Below are 10,892 nucleotides of genomic sequence, written 5' to 3' on the forward strand. Positions count from 1 at the left end.
GTGTTTGCTTTGAAGAATGTATGTGAGAAATACTTAGAAAAGCAAATGGATTTGTATGTAGCATTTATGGATCTGGAGAAGGCATATGATAGAGTTGATAGAGATGCTCTGTGGAAGGTATTAAGAATATATGGTGTGGGAGGAAAGTTGTTAGAAGCAGTGAAAAGTTTTTATCGAGGATGTAAGGCATGTGTACGTGTAGGAAGAGAGGAAAGTGATTGGTTCTCAGTGAATGTAGGTTTGCGGCAGGGGTGTGTGATGTCTCCATGGTTGTTTAATTTGTTTATGGATGGGGTTGTTAGGGAGGTAAATGCAAGAGTTTTGGAAAGAGGGGCAAGTATGAAGTCTGTTGGGGATGAGAGAGCTTGGGAAGTGAGTCAGTTGTTGTTCGCTGATGATACAGCGCTGGTGGCGGATTCATGTGAGAAACTGCAGAAGCTGGTGACGGAGTTTGGTAAAGTGTGTGGAAGAAGAAAGTTAAGAGTAAATGTGAATAAGAGCAAGGTTATTAGGTACAGTAGGGTTGAGGGTCAAGTCAATTGGGAGGTGAGTTTGAATGGTGAAAAACTGGAGGAAGTGAAGTGTTTTAGATATCTGGGAGTGGATCTGTCAGCGGATGGAACCATGGAAGCGGAAGTGGATCATAGGGTGGGGGAGGGGGCGAAAATTTTGGGAGCCTTGAAAAATGTGTGGAAGTCGAGAACATTATCCCGGAAAGCAAAAATGGGTATGTTTGAAGGAATAGTAGTTCCAACAATGTTGTATGGTTGCGAGGCGTGGGCTATGGATAGAGTTGTGCGCAGGAGGATGGATGTGCTGGAAATGAGATGTTTGAGGACAATGTGTGGTGTGAGGTGGTTTGATCGAGTAAGTAACGTAAGGGTAAGAGAGATGTGTGGAAATAAAAAGAGCGTGGTTGAGAGAGCAGAAGAGGGTGTTTTGAAATGGTTTGGGCACATGGAGAGAATGAGTGAGGAAAGATTGACCAAGAGGATATATGTGTCGGAGGTGGAGGGAACGAGGAGAAGAGGGAGACCAAATTGGAGGTGGAAAGATGGAGTGAAAAGGATTTTGTGTGATCGGGGCCTGAACATGCAGGAGGGTGAAAGGAGGGCAAGGAATAGAGTGAATTGGAGCGATGTGGTATACAGGGGTTGACGTGCTGTCAGTGGATTGAATCAAGGCATGTGAAGCGTCCGGGGTAAACCATGGAAAGCTGTGTAGGTATGTATATTTGCGTGTGTGGACGTGTGTATGTACATGTGTATGGGGGGGGTTGGGCCATTTCTTTCGTCTGTTTCCTTGCGCTACCTCGCAAACGCGGGAGACAGCGACAAAGTATAAAAAAAAAAAAAAAAAAAAAAAAAATATATATATATATATATATATATATATATATATATATATATATATATATATATATATATATATATATATATATATATTATATATATATGTATTGCTAAAAGTCTAAGGGTATACGAGACTGTCAACTGGCTGATTAAGGCAACCAACTGGAGAAGGGGTAGCTTATTGAAAGAATAGAGGAAAAAGTTGTTTGAAACTTCATAGGCTTGAGATTTGTTTTTTGTGTGTTTGTATTAGACAATGTTACACTTTGTGGTCTGTTATAATTTTCTAATGAAATTGTAACTTAGAATTGAATAGATTCAATATCTTGTAAATACAGTTTGTTTCTTAAGAGAGATTCAGTCCTGCTTTGCAAGGAAAGTTTGCTAAATGCTAGGTTTTATAACATTTTCTGATTTACCAATCAACAAAATTGTAAAACATGTGCAGTCACCTTCCTTCATAAATTAAAAGTTTGCTTACATTGTATGTAGCAGAGCCTTATTAAGCAGCTAAATTCAAGAACTTTGGTGTCAAAGTTTATTTGTGAAGGGTTGTCTTCTGGCGAGTATTATTTGAAGATTCCTCAAACTTACCCTCCTAATTTCAGTTGTCAAAATATTTTGTTACACATCAAAGTGACATATTTCCTGTTCTGTTGCTTTCAGGGATGATAGTGTGCTTCTCGTATGCTGCAGAGAATGATTTTCATAATCAGCTTGTAATTAGATTCATGTATCAACATGCTGTGTGAATGATATATAATCAGGCTATTGCTGATGTCGTACAAAGCACAGATAATTCTTTTTCTTTGCTGGTGTATTTGTAATATTTTATAAAACATAATTTCATTCCAGTTTTTATAGTCAGTTACTGTATTATTAAAGATTTTATTACAAGGTGGATTTTATTATAAAACCTGCTTTGGATATTCCCACTTAAATAGATAGTATTCCACAAAAATGAACATACTCTGCTTGTAAAGCAGGGCTTCCCAAGTTAGGAGATGCAAACTGTCCTCCTAACAAATGTAAACCTGGTTGTATGGGATCATTAGAGAAATGAATCTGTTTTGTGATCAGACACAAAAAGTTAGAAAGCTTTGTTAAGTGAAAACAACTAAGACAAAAATATGTAAGGTTAAGCATGGAGAGAACTGCAAAATTCATAAAGCATTTTTACAAGCTTGTTTTGTCCAGGACATAATGTGATTTATTGTTAATCCTGGGGGTGTAATTGGGACAAGATGAAGATGTGCCTTTTGTCACTTCTTTTTTTGTGAAAACATTTCTCTAGATGATTTGATATTGATGATAAAGAGGATGTTGAGACTGTAGTTGAGAAGGGTGGATAACTGTTGAGAAAGAAAGTGAAGATAGGTTTTGTCTGTACATGCATTTTTGCTGTTTCCTGTGGGGCAAAGGGCGACGTTGGAAATGGATGATGGCAAGCATGAATAAATATGTGTATATATGTACAGTATATGTGTGGTTATGTTTACATATGTATATATATATATGTTTACATATGTATGTATATGTACGTGTATGATCGTATATGTTTATGTTTACATGATATTTTTTTATTATTTCATACTTAATCACCGTTTCCTGCATCAGTGAGAAAGTGCCACGTTACAGACAAAGAATGGCCTATCCACTCAAACACACACACACACACACGCATATTATTATTATTATACTTGCCGTCTCCCGTGTTAGTGAGATAGCGCAAGGAAACAGACAAAAGAATGGCCCAACTCACTCACATACACATGTATGTACATAAATGCCTACACACATATACATACCTATACATTTCAATGTATATTATATTATTTTTTATTATACTTTGTCGCTGTCTCCCGCGTTTGCGAGGTAGCGCAAGGAAACAGACGAAAGAAATGGCCCAACCCCCCCCCCATACACATGTATATACATACGCCCACACACGCAAATATACATACCTACACAGCTTTCCATGGTTTACCCCAGACGCTTCACATGCCTTGATTCAATCCACTGACAGCACGTCAACCCCGGTATACCACATCGCTCCAATTCACTCTATTCCTTGCCCTCCTTTCACCCTCCTGCATGTTCAGGCCCCGATCACACAAAATCTTTTTCACTCCATCTTTCCACCTCCAATTTAGTCTCCCTCTTCTCCTTGTTCCCTCCACCTCCGACACATATATCCTCTTGGTCAATCTTTCCTCACTCATCCTCTCCATATGCCCAAACCACTTCAAAACACCCTCTTCTGCTCTCTCAACCACGCTCTTTTTTTATTTCCACACATCTCTCTTACCCTTACGTTGCTCACTCGATCAAACCACCTCACACCACACATTGTCCTCAAACATCTCATTTCCAGCACATCCATCCTCCTGCGCACAACTCTATCCATAGCCCACGCCTCGCAACCATACAACATTGTTGGAACCACTATTCCTTCAAACATACCCATTTTTGCTTTCCGAGATAATGTTCTCGACTTCCACACATTCTTCAAGGCCCCCAGGATTTTCGCCCCCTCCCCCACCCTATGATCCACCTCCACTTCCATGGTTCCATCCGCTGCCAGATCCACTCCCAGACATCTAAAACACTTCACTTCCTCCAGTTTTTCTCCATTCAAACTCACCTCCCAATTGACTTGACCCTCAACCCTACTGTACCTAATAACCTTGCTCTTATTCACATTTACTCTTAACTTTCTTCTTCCACACACTTTTCCAAACTCAGTCACCAGCTTCTGCAGTTTCTCACATGAATCAGCCACCAGCGCTGTATCATCAGCGAACAACAACTGACTCACTTCCCAAGCTCTCTCATCCCCAACAGACTTCATACTTGCCCCTCTTTCCAAAACTCTTGCATTTACCTCCCTAACAACCCCATCCATAAACAATAAACAACCATGGAGACATCACATACCCCTGCCGCAAACCTACATTCACTGAGAACCAATCACTTTCCTCTCTTCCTACACGTACACATGCCTTACATCCTCGATAAAAACTTTTCACTGCTTCTAACAACTTTCCTCCCACACCATATATTCTTAATACCTTCCACAGAGCATCTCTATCAACTCTATCATATGCCTTCTCCAGATCCATAAATGCTACATACAAATCCATTTGCTTTTCTAAGTATTTCTCACATACATTCTTCAAAGCAAACACCTGATCCACACATCCTCTACCACTTCTGAAACCACACTGCTCTTCCCCAATCTGATGCTCTGTACATGCCTTCACCCTCTCAATCAATACCCTCCCATATAATTTACCAGGAATACTCAACAAACTTATACCTCTGTAATTTGAGCACTCACTCTTATCCCCTTTGCCTTTGTACAATGGCACTATGCACGCATTCCGCCAATCCTCAGGCACCTCACCATGAGTCATACATACATTTCAATGTATACATGCATATACATGCCTGGATGTGGAAAGGGAGCTATGGTTTCGGGCATTATTGCATGACAGCTGGAGACTGAGTGTGAGCGAATGGGGCCTTTGTTGTCTTTTCCTGGCACTGCCTCGCGCACATGAGGGGGGAGGGGGATGTTATTCCATGTGTGGCAGGGTGGCGATGGGGGTGAGTAGGGGCAGACAGTGTGAATTGTGTGCATCTGTGTATATGTGTGTGTCTGTGTGTGTATATATGTGTGTACGTTAGGATGTGTGGGTGTGTATGTTTGCGTGTGTGGACGTGTGTGTGTGTGGGGGTGGGTTGGGCCATTTCTTTCGTTTGTTTCCTTGCGCTACCTCGCAGGCGCAGAGACAGTGACAAAGCAAAATAAATAAATAAATATTTTTTTTTTTTTTTTTTTTTTTTTTTATACTTTGTCGCTGTCTCCCGCGTTTGCGAGGTAGCGCAAGGAAACAGACGAAAGAAATGGCCCAACCCCCCCCCCCCCCATACACATGTACATACACACGTCCAGACACGCAAATATACATACCTACACAGCTTTCCATGGTTTACCCCAGACGCTTCACATGCCTTGCTTCAATCCACTGACAGCACGTCAACCCCTGTATACCACATGACTCCAATTCACTCTATTTCTTGCCCTCCTTTCACCCTCCTGCATGTTCAGGCCCCGATCACACAAAATCTTTTTCACTCCATCTTTCCACCTCCAATTTGGTCTCCCTCTTCTCCTCGTTCCCTCCACCTCCGACACATATATCCTCTTGGTCAATCTCTCCTCACTCATTCTCTCCATGTGCCCAAACCATTTCAAAACACCCTCTTCTGCTCTCTCGACCACGCTCTTTTTATTTCCACACATCTCTCTTACCCTTACGTTACTTACTCGATCAAACCACCTCACACCACACATTTTCCTCAAACATCTCATTTCCAGCACATCCATCCTCCTGCGCACATCTCTATCCATAGCCCACGCCTCGCAACCATACAGCATTGTTGGAACCACTATTCCCTCAAACATACCCATTTTTGCTTTCCGAGATAATGTTCTCGACTTCCACACATTTTTCAAGGCTCCCAAAATTTTCGCCCCCTCCCCCACCCTATGATCCACTTCCGCTTCCATGGTTCCATCCGCTGACAGATCCACTCCCAGATATCTAAAACACTTCACTTCCTCCAGTTTTTCTCCATTCAAACTCACCTCCCAATTGACTTGACCCTCACCCCTACTGTACCTAATAACCTTGCTCTTATTCACATTTACTCTCAACTTTCTTCTTCCACACACTTTACCAAACTCAGTCACCAGCTTCTGCAGTTTCTCACATGAATCAGCCACCAGCGCTGTATCATCAGCGAACAACAATTGACTCACTTCCCAAGCTCTCTCATCCCCAACAGACTTCATACTTGCCCCTCTTTCCAGGACTCTTGCATTCACCTCCTTTACAACCCCATCCATAAACAAATTAAACAACCATGGAGACATCACACACCCCTGCCGCAAACCTACATTCACTGAGAACCAATCACTTTCCTCTCTTCCTACACGTACACATGCCTTACATCCTCGATAAAAACTTTTCACTGCTTCTAACAACTTGCCTCCCACACCATATATTCTTAATACCTTCCACAGAGCATCTCTATCAACTCTATCATATGCCTTCTCCAGATCCATAAATGCTACATACAAATCCATAAATAAATATACGCAGACATATACATATATATACACACATCTACATATTCATACTTGCTGCCTTCATCCATTCCCGTCGCCACCCCACCACACATGAAATAGCATTCCCACCCCGTGAGGTAGCACTAGGAAAAGACAAAAAGTCCACATTCGTTCACACTCAGTCTCTAGCCTCTACTGTCATGTGTAATGCGCTGAAACAATAGCTCCCTTTCCACATCCAGGCCCCACAAAACTTTCCATGGTTTACCCCAGACACTTCACATGCCCTGGTTCAATCTATTGACAGCATGTCCACCCCGGTATACCACATCGTTCCAATTCACTCTATTCTTTGCACGCCTTTCACCCTCCTGCATGTTCAGGCCCGGATTGTTCAAAATCTTTTTCACTCCATCCTTCTACCTCCTGGTCTCCCACTTCTCGTTCCCTCCACCACTGACACATATATCCTCTTTGTCAATCTTCCATCATTCTCTCCATTTGACCAAACCATTTCAACACACCCTCTTCTGCTCTCTCAGCCACAATCTTTTTATTTCCACACATCTCACTTACCCTTTCATTACTTACTTGATAAAACCACCTCACATCAAACATTTCATTTCCAACACATCCACCCTGCTCCACACAACCCTATCTATAGCCCATGCCTCGCAACAACATGATGTTGTTGGAACCACTATTCCTTCAAACATACCCATTTTTGCTCTCCGAGATAACGTTCTCGCCTTCCACACATTCTTCAACACTCCCAGAACCTTTGCCCCCTCCCACACCCTGTGACTCACTTCCCCTTCCATGGTTCCATCCACAGCTAAATCCACTCCCAGATATCTAAAACACTTTACTTCCTCCAGTTTTTCTCCATCCAAACTTACATCCCAATTAACTTGTCCCTCAACCCTACTGAACCTAATAACCTTGCTGTTATTCACATTTACTCAGCTTTCTTCTTTTACACACTTTACCAAACTCATTCACCAACTTCAGCAGAGTCTCACCCGAATCAACCACCAGCGCTGTATCATCAGTGAACAACAACTGACTCATTTCCCAAGCCCTCTCATCCACAACAGATTGCATACTTGCCCCTCTCTCCAAAACTCTTGCATTCACCTCCCTAACCACCCAACCCATAAACAAGTTAAACACCCATGGAGACATCATGCACCCCTGCCGTAAATCGACATCCACTGGGAACCAATCACTTTCCTGTCTTCCTACTTGTACACATGCCTTACATCCTTGGTAAAAACTTTTCACTCCTAGCAAATTACCTCCCACACCATATACTCTTAATACCTTCCACAAAGCATCTCTTTCAACCTTATCATATGCCTTCTCCAGATCCATTAATGTTACATACAAATCCATCTGTTTTTCTAAGTATTTCTGCCATACATTCTTCAAAGCAAACACCTGATCCACACATCCTCTACCACTTCTGAAACCGCACTGCTCTTCCCAATCTGATGCTCTGTACATGCCTTTACCCCACTCTTCAGCAAAGTAGCACGAGGAAAACAGACAAAAAGGCCACATTTGTTCACAAGTATAAAAGAAAAATGAAGAGATTTCCCAGTTTTTGAAAATTACATTCTTGACTATTTTTTTTAACCCTTTTTTGATACTGTAACGTTTCCATAGAATGAAAATTGGTGTTGCAAAACCTCAGACATCTTGCTTTATAAGGTCAGTAGAAATATGTAGTAATGCCACCCTTCCATGTTGCAAAATGCAGTGGTGCAGTACGATAATTGGTTTAAGCGACCCAAATCGTGTGTAACATGTTAAGAAAAGTAATGATCTAGAACAGAGCCTTGCAGCACTCAGCTGGTGACCCAACCCATTTTGAGAAGACTCCTCTGACATGCAACCATTGTTCCCCTTCACTAAAGTAAAATATCAGTTGAAAGCATCTCCCCTTGGTACAGCTTCATTAATACTTTTCTCATATGCAACTGGGTGCAAAAGCCTTCTGGTTGTCCAGAAATCACTTTCTAGCATAAATCTAAGAGGTTTAACTAAATCTGACTTCCTTTTCCTAAGGCTGAGCTGTTTAAGGTAATTTCTCCTAAGTAGAGTCAACTATTTGCTTTCCCATTATCTTTTCCAGAACCTTAAAGACTAAACTTATCAGGGAGACTGGTCCATAGTTCACTGTCTCTTCTCAGTTGCCTTAGATATGTATTGATTGCTCTTTTCCACTTTTTTGGTACTTTTTCTTTGGCTAAATCTTGAACTGTACTTCAAGGAGATTTATTGGGTGTATCTACACACATATTTGAATTCTCATGAAGACCATGAGCCTTGTATGGGCAAGAACTGGGATCTTTAAATGGCTTTTCTAGATATCTCGCTGCTTCCTAAAACCTCTTCCTTATTCCATCTCACTTGTGTTATGGCTATAATGTCCTCTACTGTTAACTACTTTTAAACTTATTCAGCCCTTAACATTTCCTTACATTACCCAAAATAATGTATTCCTTTACCCTCATTAACTGCTCTTTAACTGATAGTTTACTTCTAATGAATTTTGCAAAACTTTTCGATATTCTTTTGCCATGTTCATAATATTTTTCAGTTTCTCTTTTCCTTTTTTCTTAATACTAGTTCCTTACTCTCTCATACCTAGAGAAACTGCCTGGCTACAGTGGTTTATACATTCTGCAATGTACATGTCAAAGCACCTTTGCTTTTTTGAAATCTGTTATTAAACCATTCTTCTCACTGTATTTTAGGCTTGATGCACCAATGTTCCAACTCCGTGGTAAATTTCAATGAACCTCTGACCACTGTGCCTGGTTCCTTACAATCAATCAAATTCCTTTTCCTAATCTTTTGCTATATAAACTGTTGAGGTTTCTGTAGTGTCCATGATTATATCTCATCATTTGGTCATCTCTTCTCTGTTTTTGAAACATCATAATTTCCCGTACAGTCAAAGCAGAAAATAGCATGATTGCTTTCTTCACTTTGTGCATCATATATAACATTCTCAGTGACCAAGATCAGGCCTAGTATTCGGACATGGTAGCATAGGACATTTTCCTTTAAACACTTAAAAACAGCATGATCCCCCATCACTCATGAGAGTCAAAATTCTCCTATCTTTAATAAATTAAATCCTCCATTAAAATACTTTACCATCTCACTAGTGTATGTCTTACTGCTTTACATACCATCCCGAATGTTCCTTCACTATCAACACATATTTGCTCAGGATCATTAAAATTCTATGGAAGAACATATAATATCGACATCAATCTGCATCTTTCCAGTATTAGTCTTACCATCATGTATTGTCTGAATGGACTGTCTTCCACTATTTCCTAAAACTTATGGTAATCTATTATTCAACCCTCTCCTCTTTCCCTCCAGGAGCCTACTAAAACATGTGCCCCTCTGGGCAAAATAGGTGACAACATAAATCTCTAGTAAGCTTTGTTTCTAAGAGCCACTGTTATCAGGTGCACTTATCCTTTTCCTTATGTGATACCTGAAGTCCAGCTCTTCATCATTAACTACTAATCCATCAACATTTGTATACATTACTTACATTGCAATGTTAAGCAAAGTGAAGGTGAAAAGGAACTACTACTACTGTCAGTTCCTTGCATACTAAACTCATCAGAAGTGACATAATAAGTTCTTGGTGGAATGGCAGGCCACAACTCACAACTGCAGTTACCTAGGTACCTAGTTCGCAAATTTCAGGAAAGTGGATGTGGCCTTTCTTCGTCCGTTCTTAGCACTACCTAACCAACACAGGAGACAGCGATCAAGTATGGGATAAAAATTTATCGAATAAAAGAGATGGCTGGTTACACCCTTAGGAAAATCTTTCAAAAGACTAAAGTAATATTGAAGGCACTAAAACTTGGTGCCTAAAGTAGGGATAGCTTCCTATAGTGTCAAAAGAAGTTTATGTTTTTTAAGCTATTGAGTAACAGTGCTTCAGTGATGTTTCATACGTTTATACTTAATGAGTGTCATCTCAGAACGATACAATTTCTGAAAGGTTAATGGATGAGGAGAAAAGTCTATAGAGGAAAAGAATGACCTGACTGGGTATGTAATAGTTATCATTAACCCACAGTATGACTTACAAAGGGTTGGTCATGTACACACAAGTATGAATCAGGCACTAAACCAAGAGTAAAATGTACTAAACACATGTGACATTACTAAGGTTTTCACATGTAAATGAGGCCTGAGTAACCAATTAATACATTAAGTGTGAAGAGACCTAATATTCAGCCAGTTCTCATAAAACATGTTTTCCAAACTATCCCAAATGTCAAATACCTATAAAACAGGTTAAGGCACTGTTCCTGATCAAGAGCTTACCATCTATAAGTACTGCTAATCACAAACTGGTA

Source organism: Panulirus ornatus, chromosome 56 (genome assembly GCF_036320965.1).
Source record: "Panulirus ornatus isolate Po-2019 chromosome 56, ASM3632096v1, whole genome shotgun sequence".
Classification (NCBI taxonomy): Eukaryota; Metazoa; Arthropoda; class Malacostraca; order Decapoda; family Palinuridae; genus Panulirus; species Panulirus ornatus.